Here is a 26,419-nt window from a genome sequence, read left to right on the forward strand (position 1 = left end):
CTGTTTAAAATATTAAGTAGGATGGGTTCCCTCTTCCACTTTCGGAATGGATCTGGTGCCTTCCAGAAAGATGGAGCAGAACCCCTCACCATGACATTCATAACATTCACATTTCCCTCTTCAGGGGCACTTTCATTCTTTTGATTCTTTTCCCCTGACAAACCTAGCTCTTCCATTTATCTCTTTAATCTAATTTGCGCTATGGCACCAAGCTTTAATTTTCTCATGATTATTTTGCTTCTTTGTAAGCACCCATGGTGTGCCAAGCATTGGATAAAATCGAAAAGATACAATCCCTGCTGTTGCTGGGCTCACACATTTAAAGAGGTATGACAGGCAAAATATCCTGTAATTGGCAATAGGTAGTCCTCATGCTTTTCCCCCTTTCTCCCTTTTGAAGAAACTTCATCTTTCTGAACAAGCCTAAGAAGTTCCCTAGATCAAAGGTGTCAAAAACCAGAGGGTTTGGAACAAGTGTCAGAGAGTAAGCAAATGGCTCTAAGAGCCTGTGCTCCTCGTCTGCCCACGTGCTCTCTGCACTCCTGCCTCACCGGGGCGGACTTAACTCTCCCACCTTCTCCGCTGCCAGGGGCCTCTGCCACCCAGAAGCCAAAGGCACTCTTCCTCCCTCCCTGGCACCCGCCCTCCCACCTCCCAAGCTCCAGGAGTAAAAAACCCTTTAATAAAAGAGGCTGAAGCTAGCGGTTTTTCCAGACTCTGGTCTGCATAAGCTGACAGCCTCTGAGAGCCCCCAACAAGGGGACGTCCAGGCAGGTGCGGACCCGGGTTTTGGTGTTCCTCCTGGAGTCACCCCCATTTTTTTCCCCTTTATGTCTTTTCTACATATCCCTCTGGGATCTTCTTTGTCTTTTTGCCTGTAATACTGAAGCCCTCTCGTGCGGGGGGGGGACTGCAGAGGAACGCCCGAACATCGGACCCGGCGGCATGGCTCTATGTGTGTGTGTGCTTTATGGTGTGAGTGTTCGCACGAGTCTGTGTGTTGGGGGGGCGGTTATAAATGATGAGTAAAACACCCCACTCTCTTCCTCCCTTTCCCCCTCATTACTTCGTGGATCCCAGGGCGCAAAGGGCTCGCCCCTGTCCATGGCGGTCATAGGCTTGGGTATCCCAGGCTCAGGCCAGCGAGGGAGTCCCCTTCACCCGGCTTGCACCTGCACCCCGAAGCTTCAAAGTTGCGGGAAGCAGTCACCAGGAGCGGGGGAGCCGAGGTTGAGGCCAGCGCGCCGGGGGCTCTCGCTCGGGGCAGAGGGCTGAGCCAAGGGTCGGGCGGGTGCGTGCGCGCCAGGCGAAGGAGGGGGTTGGGGGTGGGAGGGTGGAAAGGGGAAGAGGCGGAAAGGGGAGAAGGGGGGTAGGCGGGAGCAGCTGCCGGGGGAGGCGAGGCGCAAGGTGGCTCCCCGCGGCCCCGCGCCCCGCTGCTCCCGGGGACGCACCAGACAGCCAATGGCTGCGCAGAGGTGTACAGCAGATGGCGTCCGACTGCGCCGTTCCTTCCTCCTCCTCCTCCTCGTCCTCCTCCTCTTCCTTCAGTGCTGAGGTTGCCAGACGCTGGAATGGGTGGTCTCCCGACACACACCACCATCTTTCTTGCGCTCGGGAAGCTCGGGGCTTGGGGGCTCCCAGAGGCTGCGGCGGCGGCTCCGGCGAGGCGGGTGAGTGCGGCCGCGCTGCGCCCCGAGCGGGGGATGCCCAGCCCCTGGCCGGCGCGGGAGAGAGCTGGCAGCGGCCCGGGCTGGGGGGGACGGTGCGCCGTGGACAGACTTTGCTCTCTGCTCCCCGGGCAGCCTCTTTGACCCCTTCTCCCGGTCAGACGTGGGAACTTGCAAGCGGAGCTTCTCCGACGCCTCTGCGGGAAGGGTGCAGGGTGCGGAGAGCCCGGGCTTTGGCGGATGGGTTACCCCAAGCTGAGACCTGGGCAGAGACCTCAGACGAAGGGACCAAGCTATGAGATTCGGGCATGAGGAGCCGTGTTCCCGCACTTCCAGCTTGCTTTGGGGGTTACTGATGAAGGGAACCCGGGGTCCCGCATCCTGTGCTGGGAGCCTCGGAGCTCAGGATTGGAGGGCCGGGAGTTCTGCGGGCTTTGCAAACAGGTTGACTGAGGGTTCCCTTTCGGTAGTGCTGACTGTGAAATCTGCGCGTGGGTGTTCAGTGCCCCTGAAGGATAGCTGAGCGAGTCAAGAAGTTTTGCAGTTTCCTCTGATTTATCAGTGGAGTGTCAGGCGGCTGCAGCAACAGTTTACACTTCCATTGTCCCCGATGAGGGCGAGGGGCGAGCTCCGGAGAATGGGACTCCTGGGTCTGCCCTGTCATCTCGCAGTTCATCCAGAGAAAACCGGGAATAGAGGGTGAGAGTGAGGGACGAGAAGGAGGACGCACGTAATTTCTAAAGCATCACCCATATGTTCCTGTCACCTTTCCTTTCTAACAACACCTCCCTCAGTATTAAAGTTATTTGAATACGCAAATGAACCTCCCCTTTTTCAAGTCCGCATAGTTTGGAGTCTAGAAGTTGGAAAGCTTGGGGTGTGTGTGTTTGGGGAAGAGGGCTTTAAGCTCTGTCAGTCTCTTTTTAAATACAAGGGGAAAAACACTTTATTTCAGGGGAAGGGTGTGTGATGTACTGGTACTTTTTCTTGGAAGTATTCTGAGTATTTCTTAAGAGCTATTACAATTTTATTTGACTCCTATGGTCAAGGTGGAGTTTGACCTAAGATTATAGTACTTGGGTGTGTTATGGAAGAGGCCAGCGTTATTTGGTGCTCTGTTCATTGCCAGGTGGTGAGCTTTAAGTGTATTTGTGCTCTTGTAAATGACACCCTGGCTGGCGGAGGCTTGTTGGTGTTTTCAGGGGTACCCCTGTGGGTGCATGTCAGCTAGGCTGTAGTGTGTGTGTGTGTGTATAGTTGTGCACATGTGCATCTGGAATTTCCTTTTGATAGGCAGTCTTTGAATGTGAAGATGCTACATTTATCTTCCAGGCGGTGTCAGGACAGACTGGGTTTGTTGGGTAACTGGGAGGCAGTGATCTCCAGGGAAGCCGGTTTGCACTCTGGGCTACCTACTACAGCCATTGGGTAAGGCTCCCTGAAAGCCACTTAGGATTACTAACCAAATCAAGAAGTCTTATCTAATAGTGAGTGAAAAGCTCATGTATTTGTGGGTTGAATGCTATATAAAGTCCCTGTCTTGAAGCTTCATTTTGAAGGTAGGCTGTTTTTAAACCTCAATGCCATTAATACCCGTAGTCTTCTTTTAAAACTTAATGTGGACAGTTTTCCGCTTTTTGTGGTAGATGAGCCAACTGGGCAGATTCCCTGGAATTGGCTTCCTATGCCCAGGCATTGTGCTTTTTTTTTTTTTTTTTTTTTTTTTTTTTTTTTTTTGGTGACCTAACTGCTGGGAGTTGAGGACCGGAAACTCTTCTTTGTGCAAATTTGAGTAAAAAAGAATTCTGAAGATAATCCCCCTGACGTGTAACAACACAGATACAATTTCTGACTTAAAAAGTGTGGCATAGTCTTGCACCTTAGCACCGACCAGTTCTAGCATCGCGGAACACCTACAAACCACTCAGAGTTCTGAAGGTTTGAGATTAATCCGTGGCAAGCGCTTGGAGATGGATTGTCCAGGAAAGGACTGCTCCTGCCGATAGAGTCAGATAGTCCATTTTGAGGGTTCAGAACGAGTGGGCTTACTTTACATCTACCTTAATATTTAAAACAATACTTGAAAAATGATCTTTACAATGTTTCTCATTCCTCTGTACCCCCCTCCCCACTGTTTTAATCAAAGTTGTTGCTTGTTAAAGAGTTTGAAGGGCTAAGAAACAGGAAGAATGTGAAGCAGGTGGACAAAATTACTGATAATAACAGTACAAACACAGACTCCACTCTTTGAGTATTGGTATTAATAGGTAGTAGCTAAAGGCACCTTTCTGGTCTCTGCTGAGTGTGACTTCCGAGAGAAAGAAAGTAAAGAATTAAAGGAAAATGGTACTGCTGTAATGTATTTCATCAGAGAAACTATCAAGAACCTTGTCTGCTTTGCTGCAGCTCTTGTTTTGGAAAGAATGATTCTTTTATTAATATCTCTAAAAGAAAAGTTTGTTCTTAAATAACAGACTGACAAAGCAGCATGAAAAGGAGCTAAGTTAGTGGAAGAGGAGTGTCCAAACAAGAAAAATTCCAAAGCATATCAGCTCATTTTAATTACACTTCACAAAGTGAAGCTGAAGTCATATGATTTCCTCAAAGAAAAACAATCTTGCCAAAACTGTGGTTTCACTGTTCTGCACACCTTTATAAAGATTAGGCGTGGGGCGCCTGGGTGGCACAGCGGTTAAGCGTCTGCCTTCAGCTCAGGGCGTGATCCCGGCGTTATGGGATCGAGCCCCACATCAGGCTCCTCTGCTATGAGCCTGTTTCTTCCTCTCCCACTCCCCCTGCTTGTGTTCCCTCTCTCTCTGGCTGTTTCTATCTCTGTCAAATAAATAAATAAAATCTTTAAAAAAAAAAAAAAAAAAAAGATTAGGCGTGAAAGTAATAACATTGCTTCAAAAGTTTGAATAGAATGATGAGGAATAGTTGACTGGTCCTATTGAATTAAGAGTCAAAATGACAAATGGTATAATATATTAAGTACACGATCGAGACAGATTCAAGGATTCTAAGTAGAGACAGCTATCCCACTTGGTGGAGAAAAGAACAGCACCATTACCAACACAGCTTCAGGGATGCTCTACAGACAAAGGGTAAAGGATGGGTCTTTGACTAACTGGAGGGTATTACAGTATTCACAGCTATGTACATGAGCTTCTTAGACATGCTTTTGGGTTGTTGAATATGGACTACACATAAATGCTTCATATTTTTAAAAGAAGACACTTTTCCAGTCTATAACTATAAAAGAAGCAGCTGCATTCACTTTGAACACCAGGCAGCTTCCTAAATATAACACAGTTCCTTAATTTAGAGCTGTTAACAAGATTAATATCTAAGTGATAATTAACACGTTAGACCTGTGAAAGTAGAAAGATTTTTAAGCTCTACTTTTAATTCTAGAAATTTTGGAGATTCTGAGTTTGAGTGGGATCAGTGTTTTAGCAGATGTTAAGTCTGCTCTTGCTTCAGTGATAAACATTTTATTCACCCGGTAAAATTTCTCCATTAATTGGGATTTTTTTTGATGTTTTATTTTATTTTTTTTAAAGATTTTATTTATTTATTTGACAGAGACAGCCAGCAAGAGAGGGAACACAAGCAGGGGGAGTGGGAGAGGAAGAAGCAGGCTCCCAGCGGAGGAGCCTGATGTGGGGCTCGATCCCATAACGCTGGGATCACGCCCTGAGCCAAAGGCAGATGCTTAACGACTGCACCACCCAGGTGCCCCCTTGTTGATGTTTTAAACTAGTATTCTCATGGGTGGTGATTTACAATAGCTAACAGCAGCTCTTGATGAGAGCAAGTCAAGGAGGATTAGGTGCAGTTCCCAGTCAGTTTGTATGCAGCTCCTGACTGAGGAGGAAGTAGAGATCACAGTCATTGAATTCTCAGGATGATGCCTTCATTCTGAGCCATCTTGCCTGGAGTGGACCAGTTATTACGAAATATACATACTTAGTTATTTTTTCAATTGTAATCTACCCATGATTTAGTATTAGCTTTCTGTAGCTACTAGATCAAGCAATTCATTAGTAAGGGAAACTAGAATATTAGTGAAATCCAATTACTCCATGTCTTTTGCTAAGCTTCTGAAACCAGACTAGAGATGCTGTGGAATACAGTTTCAGTGCTGGTGGGAACTCAGAGTTATTGCAAGGTAGAGAGTTTAGTCCAAGTCTTGGTCTGTAATCTGAACAGTTACATTATCCAGCATATATAAGAGCTGCTGTATTTTAAGAGTGTGTATATACTCTGGTGATAAGTAAAACCTAGGCATTTAAAGGCATCACTATTCCTACTAGTTTTTGGTCATTAGGTATGTTTGCGATTAGTGGATTCTAAAAGTACAACTTCTTGTGTGATGTGGGAATCTGTAGAATTTTTTGAAGTTTAGAAAAGAGATGTTCCCATATCAGGAAAGTTTGGATATTGACCTGCATATAAGGATCTGTAAAAATGTGGAACTGTTTCCTGTGAGGAACAAAAGGCTAAAATTGTGGAACTTAGGTATTTTGCAGCAAGGGACAGGATGCTTGCTTTTGATTTTGCCTCTCTAGACATATTTTAATTATGAGCCTCTTGTAATTAAATATGCTGTAGCTAAAAACAGAATCCTACGTAATGAACCCCCAAACGATTCTTCAATGCCTTGGCTGGAGAGAAACTCTGCCGTGTTCCACTTGCCTGCATGAGGGTTGGGTGCAGATTTGTACCCTAGTGTTATGTTAGCGAACAGCTCATTACTTCTGGAAGAATCATAATGTTCAGAAAAGCTCTCAGCTTCCTAACAGGCACCATTGCCTTGTTCTTAGACTATAGTTTTGTAGTAATATATATTTAAAAACTGTTTTCAGGCGGGTGTTTTAAAAAGCATACCAAGTAGCACATATAAATGGAAGATTTTAATTGTAATAAGACTAAGGCTTGCATTAATCTCTCCTTGCAGAGTTTCCTTCTGGGCTCTCCTCTATTGATTTCTGCCCTTTGTGCTTACATTAGATATATTCAGGGTGATTCAGCCAGTGTGCACTGATACGGCCTTACTGGTTGTAAAAATATTGAAGTACCTTTGTAACACTTGGTAAATGAGTACTGTTCTAAGTTCCCTGAAGGGCCCACCACTACCTCAGTCCTACAGAGCACCCCCCTGACACCTCTTAGATTATCTCCTTACAACCACCAAGAGAGTCCCCACTTGCTATATATGACAGGGAGGCCTTGCGTCCGGCTCCAGGCTTTTTGCAAGAGCTTATTCTGCTCGGTTGGTGAGCCCCTAACACTTGGTAAATATTTTTATCATCCTTTGATATTTTTACTTATAACATGAATAAATGTAACCATTGGCACAATCAAGCAGCTGAACTTGAACTCTGTTTAAATGTACATGTTAATTTTCTTTATGGCTAACATTTATACTTATTAAAAACACTTAAATATTATTATCTGCCTACATTTATATTGCCCAAGAGCTCAAAGGTAACTAGATACCTTTTAATTGAGTTGTCAAGGCATATAAAGCCATTGTACCTTCAATTTAATTTGTTTTCCTCCAAAACATAAACTAAGCATTCTAAGGCATACTGTAGGAAAGGGGGCAGAACCAGATTTCTCATGCAGCTCGTCAGCTACAGCTGTACAACCTGCCCCACACAGTTGTCTCAGACTACTTAATTAAAATGTATGTATGTGGGAGTAGTTCAACGGGCTTTTTTTCTTTTGGAGAAAAAGTAATTATTTTTTTCCATCTCCATTTCTAGTCCTCAGAATTAACTCAATTTATTTCATGTTGGCTTCTGTTCATTTTTTGTGATTCAAGAATTGTTAATAAGCTTCACCTCACCTGAATTGACCCATTCTGCGAACTGGAACGTCTTTGTGGCCAATCACGGAGAGAAATGGAATGTTGTTGACTTCACAGACTCCTTCAGGAAAAATTTTGGGGACTTTCTTCTGGATCTCTTCTAGCTAAAAATACAAACGAACACTGCCGGGTGGGCCCTGAAAAACACAACTCAAATTATGCTTCCTTCTTGAACAGAACAAATAGTGTTCCAGGTCATATATCACATATACTCAGGCCAGCCATTAACTTCTTACCACCCACCTTCCTCTGTAAGGTCTGCCCCCTCTACGTCCCCCACAAGACCCACACCTGCTTAAAAAGACCCCGAATGCTGCCTTCTCCACCCCCAACCCCCAGTTATCCAGATTCTACCTATTAGTCAAGACCCAGTTTTAATTATACTTCCACTGAGCTTTCTCTGATTATGCCAACTCACAAAGCCCTCTCTCTGTCCGAGCAACTCAGGTGGTAAATTCTAATTTTAATGTTTGATTGAGTCAGTTTTCTTATTAGCATCTACTTGTGGAGGTCTGATAGTAAAGGATGTGACTGAGAAAAGGCAAGTCTCTTTTGAGAATTCCGGAACCCGTTGGAGAGCAGGATGTGATGAAATGTAGGGGCCTGGGTAGTAACAGCCCTTTGATCATCCCTAAGGCAAGGCTTGGTAATAACCTGGTAAGCAACAAGAGGGACTCCTAATTATTGATTATTTACCGCACACTGCATACCAGGCGAGGTGCATTAGAATCAGTATGTCTAATCTTCATGCTAATGTTGCAGTGGGGGTTCTATTATCTCGTGTCATTGTTTTCATACTAGGAAATGGAGGCTGAGGGACCTTTGGCTCCTGGTGTGAGGCCAGTGCAGCCAGTAAACCCCCGAGCTAAGATTCACGTCCCAATCTGTTGGACTGCACAGCCTAATTCTGCTCCTCACACACTAGGCTGCTCTAGAGCCTGAAGTTCGGGTCAACGAATGTAGTCTCAGCCTCGGCTGGGCTGGTATTTCTCCCAAATTCGAGAGCACACACATACTCACTTGCTGCCAAAGTTGCCCCACAAACAGAGGTGACGGACAGGAAGAGAAGTGCTGAATCATTTCTACCTGGAGGTGGAAGTGTCACTTGGAGATATTGGGAAAGGCTGCATTTTGATTTGACACAGGCCTTATGCGTGAAGATGGTAATGTCTTAGAATTGTAAAGAGCTCGAGACATTCATATATAAAAGCGTGGGCTTCCTGAGGAACCATTGGAAGACTCAGAAAATCCAGGCATACTTAGAAAATCCACATCATATTCCTTTTTATTAATGGCTTATCATTATCACAGAATTGTTCTGCCAAATATACAAAATATTGGCTCTTAAGATTAGCACAAAGAGCCGAAAGGGGGAAAACCAGTTTTCCCATATGAGTATGGGTAGACTGGTGGTAGCTTTGGTCACTCCCGTAATCAGCCTGAGCAGTCTGGTCAGGTGAGCGCCCTTGTCTGTTCTCTTAGCTCCATGTGCATTCCAACAGGAAAGTGTCCTTGTTTGCAGGCAGGCAACCTTGCTAAGAAAAGGAGGATGGTTCTTTGGGTAAGCATGTATGGACAAGTCATATTTCTGAAGATCTGTTCCTTCAGAGTGTTTTGCTGGGTTAGCATGAAGTCTCTTGACATGAACTTCCATGGGAATATATAATATCTCCATTTCCAATACCAAAGTCTCTTAATTTTTATAGAGATATAGTGTTGGAATAGGACCAGTTTCTCTTTTTGCCTTTGGCACAATCGTCTAAAGAAGCTCAGAAGATTCAAAATTGTAAAGAGAGATTTTTACTTATTCCAGGATTGAACTTTTTCACATTCAGAGATGTCGAGAAATGCCATAGGCTGTCTCAAGGAAATGTGAGTTTCCCTTCTTTGAGGGTATTCAAACTGAGGATAAACAATGACACGCCGGGCTATTCTGCAGAGGGATGTGTGTATTGGATATTAATAGCAGATTTATTGAGCGTTGACTATATGCCAGATATTATTCTACATATATTAATTTATGAACTCTTCTAAAAAATCTTGAAGTTGGTTGTATTCTTTTTCCCATTTTATAGATGCAGAAAAGGTAAATGACTTGCTTCGGGTCAGGATCTGCACTCAGGCAGTCTGAGCTTAGGAGCAGAACTCCTCCATATAAATTGAATGCAAGCTGCAAATATAATTCACATGTGCAATCTTAAATTTTCTAGTAGCTACATTATAAAAGGAAAAAAAATTGAAGTTTAATAGTATATTAACCTAATATATCTAGACTTATCATCTCAACATGTGTCAATTATGAAAAAGTTATTTTTTTTCACTTATAAGCACATCTCTGTTCAGACTAGCCATGTTTCAAGTGCTCAGTGGCCACCTGTGGTGGGGTGGCCACCATATGGGTCATGACTAGAACCCATACTAGGAACATTTCTACTCTACCTCTGTCTGTTGACTGTCAAGTTTCCTTGCAAGGCATCACCCATCAGTCTTTGTGTGTGTGAGGCCATTCATCTATGTATTAATTTTGCCCTTAAATACCAGTGTGAATAATCTCTAAAAAAAAATTCTTAAAACACTTCCATGACTTCTCTCAGGAACGTATTTACTTTAAAAACCTGTAAAATAGGAAGATTTCTCTGTATCTCATCTGTTACAAAACGAATCCCATATGTCTTTCATTTGCGAAGATGGAGCGTATCTGGATTGCTTCCACTTTACAACTATTCATACACATTATGAAATCGCCTCGCCCTTCTCATTTCCAGGCTAAAGAATGCAGTTTCTTTTGTGGTTTATTATTTTTGCTTGTTTTTTATTGGTTTGCTGGGGTAGCTGTGTAGGCTGATGCATAGGAAATGGGCACAGCTGAGAATCTGCTTATCTCTAGTAAGAATGAGAAAGAAAAAATAACCTTTTAAGAGTGAACTTAACCATTTTTTCCCCCTCACTTACACTTCGTGTGTATTTCTCTGTTCTCTGTTACTCTCCCCTTATTATGATTACTGCAGTCAGAAATGACATGCGGCCCACCGAAGTGATATTTCTGACCAAATTGTAGTAATTTTTTGGTAGGTTTGATTCATTTTCTGGCAGGTAGCATTCTTCTCAGTGATCTGAAGGGCCTTTCTCAAGTCGAATTTCTGACAGTAACTGACCCTCTGGGCTGCGGCATGCTTCAGTTGAAAAAGCAGAATGTGACATGCCTTTCATTGTGTGGAACACACAAAAAGTCCTGTGTCTCCTTTGTAAGTGCAACCTTTATTCAGCTATACATGATAACGTGAAACATTATTAATGCCAAGTCTCTTCGAGGGGGCATATTACATGGGTAGTTTAAGCCTGACTTCAGTTGCTTATTAAAAGAAAAATATTAAGAACAAGGCTTCATTTGAGAAGAAAGAAAAATTCTAAACTTCATAGGGAAGAATTTCCTTGTGGAGACAGACTCTAAGGATCTGTCATCTAATATTATGTGCATGAATATTAGGTATCATTTGGATTATAGAGTTGGTGGAAGTAAAACATAACGCTTGTGGACATAATATATCCCCAGTGTGGCACGTCTTTCAGATTTTTTTTTAACAACTAAACAGTTTTCACAGAGCAAGACAAACCAATGGAAAGTGCAAGATGCATTTGATTGTGAGCTCTATGAATATATTCAGAGGTTATTGTTCGAGTACCTTCTGTGTCCATGGCACAGAGTATAAAAGTAACTATAGGACACCAGCCCTAATTTCCAGGAATTTGTAATTTAACTGGGGAGATGTGGCATGCACATCTTCCCCCCTTGGCAAAGCCAAATTAACTTACTTATATATGTCTAGCTGTCTTACTAAGGATGCGTTCCAGAAGAGCAGAGAATGCGTCTTACTCATATTTGGATCTTTTGAACCTTGCAGAGAATAACTATGCATTTAGTGTGTGTTGGAGTAAGTGGAAGAGGTACATTGATTTTGTTTATAGGCATGAATTTAAAAAATAGCCATAACACCATATTTATAATGGGACCACTTGTATAAAAATCTCATTTTAAATAATGAAGATGAATAAGTCTAGTCTCGGTTTCTTTGCTACTGTGCTCATTCCTCTGCTGACCCCAGTTGGTGACTTCTGACAGATCAGCTGAAGTTGAGAAAGGTGGTGTTAACCTGAAGGAAATGTGGGCCCCTTAGAATGCCAGCATCATGGTAGGATTTAACCTCAGTCAAAGACTCCTCAGTGTAGAAAATATAATAATAATTTTATTTTGTTCTGAGGATGAAGAAACTTGACATTTAATCACATTAAATAATTCTTGGAAATGTGGATATGAGAGGTGGGGAGTGGGGTGGGATACAAATTACGTTTATGCATGCCTGTATAAGGCTTCCAATGACTATTGAAGAATATAGGGCTATAAAAGACCCCAAACCAACAAAAAAATCATGAGTAAGAAGAACAAAGCAAGAGGTATCACACTTCCTCATTTCAAGATGTACCGTAAAGTTATAGTCATCAAAACAGTATGGTACTGGCGTATAAACAGACAAATAGAGCAATGAAACAGAATCACAAGCCCAGAAATAAACCCAAGCATGTACAGTCAACTAATATTTGACAAAGGAGCCAAGAATACTCAATGCCAAAAGACAGTCTCTTCAACAAATGGTGCTGGGACAATTGGATTTTCATATGTAAAAGGTGAAGCTGGACCCATATACACCCCTCAAAAAAAAATCAAAATGGATTAAGGACTTACATGTAAAACCCCAAATCATGAAACTCTTAAGGAATAAGGCTCCTTGACATGGGTCTTGGTAATGATTTTTTTGGGTATGACAACTAAAGCACAAGCAACAAAATAAAAAATGAACAAGTGGGACTACATCAAGTTAAAAAGCTTCTGCATAGCAAAAGAAACCATCAGCAAAGTCAAAAGACAACCTATGGAATGGGAAGAAATATTTGCAAACCATACATCTGATAAAGGTTGATACCTAAAATATATAAAGAACTCATATAGCCCAACAGTGAGAAAACAAAAAAAAAAAAACCAAATAAAACATGGGCAAATGACCTGAATAGGCATCTCTCCTAAGAAGATATATGAAAGGCCAACAGGTACATGAAGGATGCTCAACATCACTAGTCATTAGAAAAATGCAAATTAAGGCCACAATAAGAACCATTCCAAACTACTCAGCCATCAAAAAACAAAAAAAGAAAGAAAGAAAGAAAGAAATCTTGGCATTTACAAGGACGTGGATGGAACCAGAGGGTGTTCTGCTAAGCGAAATAAGTCAATCAGAGAAAGACAATTATCATCTGATCTCTCCAATATGTGGAGTTTAAGAAACAGAACAGAGGATCATAGGGGAAGAGAGGGAAAAATTAAAGAAGATGAAATCGGAGAGGGAGACAAGGCATAAGAGACTTTTTTTAAAAAAGATTTTATTAATTTGACAGAGAGCACAAGCGGGGGAACAGGAGAGGGAGAAGCCGGCTTGCCGCTGAGCAGGGAGCCCGATGTGGGGCTCAATGTGGGGCTCGATCCCAGGACTCTGGGATCATGACCTGAGCCGAAGGCAGCTGCTTAACCTACTGAGCCACCCAGGCGCCACATAAGAGACTCTTAATCATAGGAAACAAACTGAGAGTTGCTGGAGGGGAGATGGGTGGAGGGATGGGGTAACTGGGTGATGGACATTAAGTAGGGCATGTGATGTGATGAGGACTGGGTATTTTATAAGACTGATGAATCACTGAACTCTGCCTCTGAAACTGGTAATACATTATATGTTAATTGAATTTAAATAAAAATAAATAAATTAAAAAAAACAGAAAATGTTAGGATGGCATAAATGTGGCTGTTAAAGCCATGTTTTAAAATACTATTTAATTATATAGGAATGTAGAGGCAAATATAAGTGTTAAAAGCATAGTGTTTAACATCATGTGTCATAATAGAACTTTGTAAAAATCTATATGTACTTATAAATATATTTGAAAGAACTAGTTTTAACAGTGATTGTCTCTGGGTGAGGAGGTGAAATTACGGATGTTTTGCTAAATTCTATAATGAGTGTGTTTACCATATAATCAGAGAAATAATCACTGTTTTTTAAAGAAAACAAAGTACAGTAGCCCCCCCACCCCCACCCCGCCGCCTTATGGAGGATATGTTCTAGGCCCCAGTGAATGCCTGAAACTATGGATAGTCACAAAACATCTTTTTCCTGTACATACATACCTATGATAAATTTTAACTTACAAGTTAGTCATAGTAAGAGATTAACAACAGCAATAATAGATTATAACAATAAACTATAATAAAAGTTAAAACAGAAAACCACACTGAGATATCACCTCAGTTAGAATGGCTGAGCCTGCCGTAGGATATACAGGAAACTCGTTAAGAGAGGAGATCCTAGAGTTCGCATCATGAGGAGAACATTTTTTTCCCTTTTTCTCTTTCTCTTCTTTTTCTTGTATCTATATGAGAAGACATTTGCCAGCCGAACCTATTCTGCAATTGTTTCACAGTAGATGTAAATAAAACCATCACTCTGTATGTCTTAGACTTATACAGTGAGGTACATCAATTATTTCCAAATAAAACTGGAAAAAAACCCAGGCCTTCACATTCATTAGTTAGAACCACTAGTTCTTCAGCTTATGGATATTATTTTTAAATCTGTGGTTTGCTCAAGTTGAATTCTACAGTCTTTTTCTTTGGTGTCATCAATATTTTCAGACTCTCTATATTTCTAAGAAACTCTTTCATTCTGAAGACTAAAAAACCCCAAAGAATAATTCAAGAGCTTCTTTCAGTGTGTTGGAACTATTCTTGAAGGAGATAGGTGCTCAAAGAGATGAACAGAGGATTTGTCTTCTGGCCATCTGGCTGGTTAGGAGCTCCAAGGTGTTCTCCTGCTACGGAACCCTCAAGTACAGTATGATGGTCCCAGAGTGACCAGGAGCTGTAGGGTAGGACTGGGGTCGGGTGAGGGGAGGCAGTGCAAAGGGGTTGGGGACAGGGGGATGAGTCTAGGCTCTTTTGAACTTCAGAAGTGTAGGCAGGTTTTAGTTATCAGAACACATACACAGAGGATAAAGTGATTTAGATTTCTTCAGATTGAATACCAGACCAACAAGTAACAAAGTTCCAAAGAGGCTTTTCTTTTTTATGAAGAGTTTTAGCATTGTATCTAAAGCTCAGTCTTTTTTTGGAAAAATCTAGAAAATCATCAGAATCTTTTGGAAATACTATACATATAATGAATATATACAATTTACTTTTAATTTAGTTTCATCACATTATTAATTTATTCAACAAATTTTTCGGGAGTATAAACCACACGCCTGGCTCTTTCAAAGCAGTGAACAAAATAGATAAGGTCCCTGCTCTCATAGGACTTCTGGTTTAGACCTGTACAGATCAATAAATGTGGTAGTTACTAGACACGTAGGGCTAGCGATCACTCAAAATATGGCTAGTCCAAGTTAGAATGTGCTTTAAGTGTAAAATGCCTACTGGATTTCAAACAGTAGGAAAAATGAAAGTTAAATACCTCATTTTTTATATTGCATGTTGAAATGGTAATAGTTTGAATATATTGGGGAAATAAAATATGTTAAATTAAAAAAAAGAATATAGTGCTAAATAATACCAGGATGACCACTTAGTGTTTGTGAACAAAAAGGAATCAGCTAAAAATTAGCAAAGCTTTATAACCTACAGGGATGGGGCCCTCTTTGAATATCCCATAAAGTCCATAGAATATGTTGAACTCTTAATTTGGCTCTTTGAGCTGCTTACAGAAAAATTGATATAAGCTGGGCATCAGATCATCAGGAAAACATTTCTTTAGCATTTTACATGCCAGAGCTTTGATATACTTTGATAGATTAGAAGAGTTCATCCCAAGAATTGGCCATCCTTAAGGAATTTTCATAGAGTTCATGTGGAGGTGGGAGGAAAAAAGAGGAAGGATGCTTCAAAGATTAAAAAAATGCTTCTGTGCAGTTTAATAGATTAGTAGATTCAGGATGGGAAGGAAAAATTGGAATCTCTGTCAACCTATTTGTTTTTTCATATAGTTTTCTCAAGATTATTTCTCATATATGCTAGTCTCTAAGACGGGATATTTATATTTTCTTTAATATAAAATCTTATTTTATATAGGGTTTTGAAGTCAGTGGCTTAAAGAAACCTCTTGAAGATTCATTAAAAACAACAAAAACAATACACTCCCCCTGCAGCCTGGCAATATGGGCAGAACGGCTTATCCCTAGTTTACTGGTCTGCACAGAACTTGATCACATTCTCCAACTCTGTGTTTTTGAAAACTTGTGATGCTCGCAGTCTAAATAAAGTGAGAGCCAAATCCTTATAATCTAAGGTAAACAGTTTTGTCCTGGTGTGTGGCAGTGTGTGGCAGGAAAATGTACACTGGGATAGAATTATCCATTGATTTGGCAACAAGTTTGGCAAGTGTAGATGTTTGGTAAATGCCTACAGGATAAAAGCACTCGAAATAGCAAAGTAGTCAATCAGCCCCAAGAACTGAAAGCTCAGGGATACTTAAAATAGTATGAAATCATTTATGCTGTGACGGCTGAGGAAGTGACTGTATGATGATGGAAATTTGGGAGGGCACACGTGTGAGCAGGCGCACACACGCGCTTATTACACAAGCACACCAAGGAACACAGACACATATTTGATAAGAGAGTGATAGCAAATCCAAGATGAGAAATGACAGGGCAAAGAGGAAGCAAACAATTCCACTGGAAGGGGAAAAGCATTTCCACTTGTTGGAACTAGCCGTGTGTTCAGAAATATCATTCAGCTGAAGCCAGCACATGAGTCGGTTTGAAGGAAGAGAGGAAAAGCCTTCAGAAAGCAAGCATACTGCTGCAGAGTCTGGGCCCGTGGCAGAGGTAGGAGAAATCCGTACAACGCAGTCTGATTATGCATGCTCTCGGGTCTAGAGATGCATGAACGAGAGCAAAAGCAAACGGGAGAGAAATGAAGCAGTGAAATGTAGTGACATTTACTGCTATATATAACGTACCATCGGAAGTTCATCTGTAGTATATGCAAGCCCAAGTCTTTCCAAGTCAGTCTTCCTGAGGTTATGAATGTACTCTTGATTCCCTTCCCAGTTATCTCCTTATCTCTTGCCTTCCTCATTCTACCCCCTGAAACTGGTAGAATTTGCTCCCTGTCTTCACTGTGCATCTTCAGATCACCCAGCCTGGATTCTGCCTCCACTGTTCCCATTGAAGAGGTTCCTGCAAAAGTTATGAATTGCTTCCTAGTTGTCAAAACCAATGGACATTTTCCAGTCTCTTTTTATTGTGATGATTAAAAGAAGATTCTTAGTATATTGGGGAAGCCAAGAATGAATTGGCAAAGTTCCCATAATCCTACCATTTTGATTCTCTGTTTTAAAGCTGCCAAATTAACTACTGAAGATTTAGACAAGCAAAATGGGTAATTTTGGACTACACATAAACTGGAAAAGATTGAAATGTGTAACATTTTGCCAAAAAGAGTGGCTCTAAAATGGAGTTGAAATTGAAATATGAGCCTTTGGAAATCGAGCAAGATCTGGGTAAGTAAAAGGCAATTTAATTAGGATTTATTAGCAGAAAACCTAACAATCCTTCATGGAAGAAAACCCTGTTAACTCAACAGGGGATGAGGAAAAACATTGCTTGCCATAGAGACTTGTCCCTGTTTCGGGAAGATTTTGAAGCCTAAAAAAGAAGTTAAAAGGGGCAAAATTTTAAGAAATGTGTAAAGATGAACATGCATTTGGACACAGATGCCCTTATGAGCACCAAACTTACTGATTCAGAGTGTGGCAAGAATGAAGGACGTGCTTGTAGAATATTCTGGTTGATGGCATTATCATTGGAGTCATCTTTCAAAGAACACGTCAGTCCCGTATCTAATAATTGCTGGTGAGGGGTAGGTTTCCCCATTAAATTCTTAGATACCTATTTATAGACTCTCTGTTTATTTGATTACCTTTTCTTCATCTTTTTTTATTTGTTCAGAAACTGTCACTTTAAGAATGCTCGAGAGAACGGAGAGATTGGAGGGAATAAATGTTAGGTCAGTCCTTCTAAGAGGGGAGAGACACACTCATGTGGCCATCGTCATCAGGCGCAGACATTTATTAAACACCTGCCCTGGTCCTCTAAGTCAGCTGTAAGGTCAGTGAGAAGTTGTGAGTGCTCAGATGCTCTGCAGGGAAATTTATCTAGAGAAAAAGAATGCATCAGCTCTTTTTTAAAAAAGACTCACGCCATCAAGTCATCCCAAAAGTACCCTTTTAAATCCAACAAGTCAAGCAAACTATGGCTAATGATATGCTTGTGTTTATCAGAGCTGGCATTATGGCATTAAGTAAATTTATGATACATTAGAGTTTACATTAGAGTTTTATTTCTGTGCTCTGTGTACACTCGAGTACACTGGGTCGTCTCATTGTATAATTTCTACATAATTATTATCCCATTTTGGGGACACATGTTAAATAGCTACTATGGTTTGTTGTAATTTTTATTTGTTTTGTGGTATGTTGCTGAGTGTGGTGTGTGTGTGTATGTATGTGTGTTGTGTGTATTTTCTTTTAAATGCCAAGTCCTTGATCAAGAAAACAACCTATAGTCATAATTTACAACATTTTTCCTTTGGGATATATAATCAGATTTATGACCTAGTTTCTCAGGACACATTAGAGCAGAAAGAAAAGTGTCTTTGTTGGCGTGTGGCATTAATAAAAATATTGTTTTATTATAGCTTAATTTATGTTCTGGCTTTTCTTTTCATATGAGTATTGTAATTACTTTAAGGTCCCAAACCTTGTGTTATATTTGGATTCTCTCTTATATGCTGAGCACATTTCTATGTATATAGTAGGAACTAATTTAACATTTCTTAAGTGAATCATGTTAGAATCAGGAAAAAATACTTGGAAACTTCATTGAACATAGGTTAATCTTGCTTTGATGATTTAGAGTTCCTTTAGGAGCTTGGAGTATTCCCAGAAACACTAAGAAAATCAATTACCATTGAATGGCACTATAAGTTCTGTTTATTTAAGTTTTCTTGGGTTTTAGACATATAATAAATGGGATTTTGCTATAAATAGGAATAGATATGCATGCACACGGACTCAGTCTCAGCAATCCTATGGAAGAATGCAAACAGACTGGCTCTTGATGCAAATAGTGTTAATCCTATGGAGGGACAGATGCCAGACCTTCTGCAAAAGGTGTGTACTCAGAGTACATGCACAGAAATTGTGGGAAAGCAAAGGAGTCTGCTCTGAAACTGGGGGAAATGTAAGGGCCAGAGGTGAAGGAGTGGACTGGCAAGGGCTGCAGACTCTCTTTACCGCAGATAAGGATTTGGGATGTGAGTTTGTGTGTGTCCCTCTTCTTTCTCTTTCTGCCCCCGCCACACCCCAGCTAAACCGACCTGCTCTTTGCAGGGTGGGAAGATTCTAGTTTGCCCCAAGGCTCACCACTCCCTCATGTCTGACTTTGACTTGCTTTTCATTTTCACTATATGTAAAGGACTCTTCTCCAATTTATTCCTTAAAATAGTAAGAATCACCTACCAAGGTTTCCTGTAAGACTCTCTTTCAAATATTAATTTTTGGATGAGTATTTAAACATATGTTTTAGATTCCTTGTCCAAATCTGATCTCTTTGGACCAGGGCCAAAGAGTTCCATTTTTTCCACCCATAATTAAAGGAGAAATAATTAGAAGGGGGGGTACCCATAGTGAAGATAAACACCGATGCTAGCAGTGCATATAAAGGACGGGAAGGTCATGAGTAAAATGCTTCATGAAATGTGTGAGTGTAAAAAGCAGTCTTTAAAAACCACTGTGTGAGGGGCGCCTGGCTGGCTCAGTCGGTTAAGTGTCCGACTCTTGATTTCCACTCAGGTCATGATCTCAGGGTCGTGGGAACCAGCCCTGCCTCTGGCTCCCTGCGCAGCAGCGGGGTGTCTGCTTGAGACTCTCTCTCTCTCTCTGCCCATCTTCCCTGCTCCTGTGTGTGCGCACACTAGTACACTCTCTTTTCTCTCAAAAATAAATAATAAATCTTTACAAAAATAAAATAAAATTACTGCATGATTTCATGTTATGTGATCTTAAATGTGCATTTGTGACAAAATTAGTAACTTGAACTTTTACAAGTAGTTATTTTCAATTTAATATATATACCCAAAGATGTGTATGTGTTTTTATGTAACCGTTCAATTTGGTCCCAAATTATTTCACATTTTATGGTTGAGAAAATGGAACCTTTAGGTGCCCAGCTCCCTCTGGCTAGTCTACTGTGTTCCATCACCATGACCCATGCCTGGGGGGCACCACAGGCAGTCCCTGTCTACCAGCTCATTGGCCTTCTGCCAGACCACACTTTTGTCTCTTTGTTTTCAGTTACCCTGCTCTAGCCTGTGCTCCATTTCCTCTCTCCCTTTTCTTTTAGTGTGTGCATTCATAGGGCCGTTGGCCTTTCATTCAACATGTGGTCAGTTCTGTTGGAATGCAACATATACATTTAAAAAGATCACCAAGCTGTGCAGAACGGCACAATGAAAAACCACAGGGCTTATGGGAAAATGCAGTTGGAGCACAAAAATGAAAAACTTCCTCAGTGACACATAAAAAAGATCAGACACGAATACAAAATGGTAGTACACTTTCGCACATGTGAAACCATTAAGAAATGTGTAAAGACATCAGTAAATACGGTGTTTTCCCTTGAGAAAGATCTGCTGTTTACTTGTGGAAGTGGCCTTTGGAAAGGCTGCCTGCTGCTTGTGAGCTGTGGAGGGGTGGAAGGGAGGCCGCCTGAAATCCTTTGGAAAGTTGTACCGCCAGAGGGTGTGGCCCAGGGTGAATGGAGGTCCCTGGAAGAGGTATGCGCTTTTCTTCCATTGGTGTTTTCCTACCTGGCTCTGTTCAGCTGGGGGCAGATGTGTGTGTGGTCATTTGGAGCTCCTCAGGGACGGAATCGCTGCGTAAGCAAACACAAAACCACATTATGCTCACACTGTTCTCTAATATATTAGCCTCACAGTTTCAAAACAGGTGTCAGCAGAGCTGAGTGTGCGCTGTTGTAACTTACACGTGTTTGTGTGATTTTCCATGGATGCCCATATTGTCCCATTAGACCAGACACCATAAAGGCAGGGCTGTATATGTTTTTGGTCATCTGCGTGCCTCCAGCATCTGGCACATTGTCTGCTTAGTGGTAGGCCCTTGACAAATAAATGAATCTCTCTGTCCAGTTTCCCTTCATCCTCTATTTTCTCAGGACTCTTATTTCTGCTAGATACCCTGTAAGTGAAAGGTTTCTGGCTGATTATGGGTTTGGTGTGTATATGTGTGTGTGTGTGTGTGTGTGTGTGTGTGTGTGCGTGTTTTACCTAGAGAGCGTTTCTTCATTAATTATGCACTTGGTCCCTGTATTAGGCAGAACTGAGGTGGAAAAACAGAACTTATATCAACTTGTTCGATGGAGGGAACATAAGATGGGTTTTTATTCAAAAGGTATTTTTCAGAGCTAAGAAATAACCTAAGTGTCTGTTGATGGATAATTGGGTAAAGAAATCGTATATATACACACACACACAATGGCATATTATTTAGCCATAATACAGAGGAGATTCTGTCATTTGCAACAACATGGATGAACCTGGAAGATATTATATTAAGTGGAAATAAGCAGACACAGAAAGAAAAACAGATTGGGTGATCTCACTTGTATGTGGAATCTAGAAAGGTCAGATATAGAGAAGCAGAGAGTAGAATGGTGGTTGCTGGGGGTGGGAGGGGGGAGGGAGTAGATGGGGAGAACCTGGTCAGAGATACACAGTTGCTGTTATGTAGAGTGAATAACTCCAGACATCTAATGTACAGCACAATGGCGATAGTTAATAATGCTGTACTGAATACTGGAAATTTGCTAAGGGAGTAGATTTCAGGTGCTCTCATCACACACACAGTAACTGTGGACAGGATATACCAATTAGCTCGATTATAGTAATCATTTCACTGTGCATATGTATATCAAATCATCATGTTGTATACCTTAAATACATTTTCTTTAAAAAGAAAAACCAAAGGGCATGGTAAGGCAGTTCAGGGGTTGACTACAGCAGGAAGCTGCTGCCCACCTGCTTTCCCTACCTATGAAGGAGGCGGTGTTCCCGGAGCTGAAGGCCAGCACTACCCAGAGGGACCTGGCACCACAAAAGGGGAGTCACAGCCATTGATGAAAATGCTGTGTAAGCAGAGCGAGAAAGAGAGAGAGGCACAAAAAACACCCAGTTTCTCCTGTCCTTGCATCTCAAATCTCAGGCCAGCGCCTCGCAATTTAAGAACTTCACTAGAAGCCAGTTGGTGAGGGAGTGGGGAGTCTGGATTGCAGGAATGAACTCCCTATCCCACAGCGCAGAGCAGGGGGAAGGAGAGCGCAACAGGGCAAAAGATTGGTGCAGCCCCACTGTTTGACTGCATCATTTTCAACAAATGAAGGGACAATGGTGTCAGTGCTGCCTTATGGATCCTTTTGCGATGTTCTTCCTCATCAGTTTGTAAGAGAAATACACAGCAGTTAGGACTTCAGAGTTACCTTATGAAAAAACTGACTGGTTAATGGAATACTTATCATTACAAGTGTGTGTCTCATAGATCTAGCTAACCAGAGGGGTGCAACATGCATCATGATGAAACTTTTTTCCTAATGAGTCATGATGCAAAATATTTAACAAAAAAGTGAAGTCTCTCTCTAGCTTCAGGTCATAGGAGCAATGTAGTGCTTCTCACCTTTACCCTGTCTTATTTTCCTTGCAGTTTTTAGGCAATATTGTCCTCCAGAAATTATTTTTCCACCTGAATATTAAAGTATTCTCCAGGGCAAAACAAAAGTAATCAAAATGGAGCTTTTACAAATAATGATTGTGAGCAGACTATCCTGGAGACTGAGAACATTCTTACTATTTGGGTTGCCTTTTTATTTGGTTCCTCCCTTGTATCATTTAGCACAACAATGCTATATACTGCAGAAATAGTGAGGCACGGATTGTTTTTATTATTTTTTTGGAAAGATATTAAAGGGCTCAGGTCAGTGAAAAGACTGTACAGTACTTACTCTGTAGGCTCCATTCTTTGTTTTGTTTTTGTAAAATATATGAAAGAAACTTTAAGTGCACGAATGAAAAAGTTTTAAAATCATTGACTAATTCCTCCTTACAAGGAGGAAGTATTAGTGAAATAAAAAATGCAATTTAATTTTAATAAATGTATCTTAAATTTCAAAAAAATTGCATTTCTGTCTATGTATTCTGTAGTTCTATTTCAGAACTAGCATTTAGCTCTGAATTTCAAAGGCATTATACACAAGATACGTTTTTTATTCTTAGTCTATAAAATTGTGGTCATGGTGAAATATTTGTTATCTTTTGCTCTGTTAGTAGCACTGCAAAGTGTAATTTACAAGGCAAGTTACACTGACATCCACTGGTTCTACAAACGGGGATAAGTTATTATATTAGCTACAGTATTTAAAGCCCCATACTTAAGAGTGCAAATAAGTAAATTTCTTAGTTATGGGCTAACTTCATCATCTCTCTTTTTTTTTTCTCATTTAATTCAAGATATTCCTCTCACCTTTCTTCCCTGGCTGGCACCTGTTGTGGGAGGTGTGTGTAGCGCCTGGGGATCTGCCATAGTCCAAGCTGACATTCTCTGAGATGTAAGCCCTTGACTTTGGGCATTGTCCAGCCTTCCTCATACTGGCTTCTGCAGAGTATCCCAGTTCCCACCTGTGCTCCCTTCAGCTGATCCATCCTGCCCTCTCTGCAGCATCCTCCATCACTGGAGGAGGCCCTTCTCATCTGCTGTCTTGCCCTGCATGTTGCAACCTTGCCCCTCTTGGTGATGAGGATAATATTTGCCTGCTCCTCACATCATGCAGTGAACCTTGGTGAGCTGGTCTACCTGGTATTTTGGGCCACAGGAGTGTGGGGACAGTAAGATGTGGGGGGTAGAGGGCCGCATCCCATTTCCTAAGGCCCCAGAAGGGAAGGAGGACATGACTCTGGGGGGTTTGATTGTTCCCCACCTCCCCCCTTCTCAGAAACCCAAACTATATTTAACTCTTCTGTTACCCTTTAAATGTTCCTGCTCTTTTAAAAAAATTTTTACAAGGCCAATTTTTAAGCCGAAAAGTTAAGAATTTGAGCTTTTAGTTTCCTGATTCTCTTATAGACATGACCTTTAGGCAACGAATAATTCAGTAGAGGTCCTTGTAGGGAAAGGCCTAAGGTCCCAGTGAAGAAATTCAGTAAAGCTGGGGTGAGGTAGCCTCAGACAATACCCAATAAGCTTTCTTAGAGCCTGTTACGTAATTCTTGGGGGCCTGTTTCCTCACCTATAAAGAGGGATTCTACTGCCCACTTTAGGTGGCTATAAAGATTAAATGTGATAGATTAGGTCGGCTGCCAGACCCACTGACTAGTCAGAAATGTTAGTTCTTTCTCTCCCACTTCCCCTCTTCCCCCATAGTTTAGAGACAGAGCGAGGTTTACCCGAGATGAATACACAATATCAAATAAAATCAGAAGGTGGACTCAAGGCTATAATTCAAAGTGTTACTCCTGTAACTCTGGTGAGCAAAGCCTAGAAAAAGCCTTATGTTATTACAGAAGCAGTACATGCGTGCTGTAGGAAATTAGGCACCACCGACGAGCAAAACCAAGAGAAAAGTCACCATGTTCCCGCGTGCAGAGATTACTACTTTTAACAGTGTAACATATATTCACTTTGATCTCTGGGGTTCTCTCTGTATACCTATAAATATGCCTATATAAATTTATAACATAATTTTCATCTCATTTAGAGCCAATGAATGTTCCCTTTTTCCTTGTCCTCAAAATGTCGTTTACTGCTGGTTATCCCAATAAGCATCCAAAAGAGGGGTGCAGATTGCCCGTGTTTGTTCTCTTACGTCTTATTTATGTAAGAGCGGTGTATTTTTTACTGTCATTGACTTGAGGAGACCTGTCCAGTTGTCCTGTGAAATGTCTTACCTTCTTACTTCTTCAAGGTGTTTATCTTGTTCCTCTGTTGCTTATTAACTGGACATTTCATCTAAAATATTTTTAATTTTATTTAACTTTGCTTCATCATTGATGCTATAGATCACATCATATCAAAATACAGAATCTTAGTGGTGCTAAAATTAATGGCTGCGTAAGGGCAATAACTCTCTGATGCTTTCATTTTGCAGTTAAATATTTCCTGTTCTGTCTAGTAAGCAATGTGTATGGGGTTATTTTGGCATTGTATGAATGTCTAATTCCTCATCTACCATTCACCTTATGGTTTTGGCACCACTTATAAGGAGTAAAGATATTTTGATTCAAAAGAAATGACTCAGTGTATTATAGAGATGGAGATTGGCATGGAAGATTTTCAAAAAGTAGCTCTATCAGCTTTTCCCTGTTCAAGTTAGGAAGGAGGCCAGATCTCAGTAGTCTTTGGCAAAGACATATCTTTTTGGCCAACACACGCAGGATTGCCAGAAATATCAAGAATTGATACTGAAATTCAGAAGAAAGCGTAGGGTGACTTTAACCAAGAATGATTTTGAGTTTGTGCTTGGGATGAGTGTAAGGGGAGGGTGAAAGTCTCGAAAATGATGGAATTCGTAATCCAGTGTTATTCAAAAAATTTAAGGCACTTTAAAAATGAAATCTAAGACACTTCAAAAATTGAAGTTGGATGACTCTTTTTTCAAGGCAAGTCTCGAGTTGGAATACTTTTTCCTTTATATCAGTATAGTATATTTTGATGAAGTACCAGGATTTTATGAGCTCTGACAATTTCTTCATAAGCCCTCTCTTTTCTGCTCTCCAGATGTAAATTATTCTTTTCTGTTTGCCAGGAGTAAATTACCCTGTATCTGGCACACTGACTACTTCTAAGGCTGCTAGGAGGATTAGATAGTATTGGATTCTTAAAGAGCTTCAAGAGCAGGTTTTTAGGAAAGGCTGCTTTGGAAAATGGAGTGTAAGTGTGGAAGGGGAACTAACTCTGCTGGTCTGATTGTCCCCTTGGATGACAAGATTCAAAGTCCTTTGAACACTTGGAACAGAGTTTGAAGTTTTCTTTAGGAAAAATAAAGATTGGTGGTTTTAAGAGGTATGGTACCTTATATTGTATTATTACCTTCTTATTGATTGTATTATTAGAAACATATTGCTGTCCCTTGCTCAGGTGCCAACCGGATGCTTGGCCATGTGACCTGCCAACAAAATGTGAGAGGAAATTATGAGTGCTATTTCCAAGCAAAAGTTTTAGGAATCATGGTGCAGTTCTGCCGATGCTCTTTTCTTCCTCTGCCCTGAGACCGGCATGCCCCAGGTAGTAGCTGCTCTTTCAACCTGCCTCTTAGGTCTGTGATGAACGTATAGCATATTCTAGAAACGAACCTTGTTTGTGGTTAGAAGCCGGATTGTTCCTGCAGCATCACTTAGCCTAAACTGACTGCCACGGAGGAGACATGAGATGTGTGACTGTAACAGAGGACTGTACTGATAACCAGCTAGAGGGTATGGACGAGAACTTTAGTCTGTGATCCTCTGCACGCTTGAAGGCATCTGGATTTTCCTTTCAGCTCTGTGATTCAATAAAGTAAGCTGCCAAACTAGAACACGGTTAAAGTGCCCATGGGGAGATACCTTAAGCTACTAAAGTCATGCGTAACACCACAAATCACAACTGCTTGCAAGAATGAGAAAGAACTTTCTCCAACTGGAGCATTAGTCGTCTTTGAGGTTAGCACTAGTGAT

General features: G+C 41.2%; 1 protein-coding gene across 1 annotated transcript in view; it reads left to right on the forward strand.

Moving 5' to 3' along the window:
- Positions 1-1,476: 1,476 nt before the first annotated feature.
- The window catches only part of THSD7B (thrombospondin type 1 domain containing 7B), an 848,738-nt gene continuing 823,795 nt past the window's right edge, over positions 1,477-26,419 (forward strand). The window contains 1 exon segment of the mRNA XM_034654492.1: positions 1,477-1,670. The gene's annotated coding sequence lies outside the window, so the exon portion shown is untranslated.

The sequence above is a fragment of the Ailuropoda melanoleuca genome, chromosome 2 (assembly GCF_002007445.2).
Source record: "Ailuropoda melanoleuca isolate Jingjing chromosome 2, ASM200744v2, whole genome shotgun sequence".
In the NCBI taxonomy this organism is placed as follows: domain Eukaryota; kingdom Metazoa; phylum Chordata; class Mammalia; order Carnivora; family Ursidae; genus Ailuropoda; species Ailuropoda melanoleuca.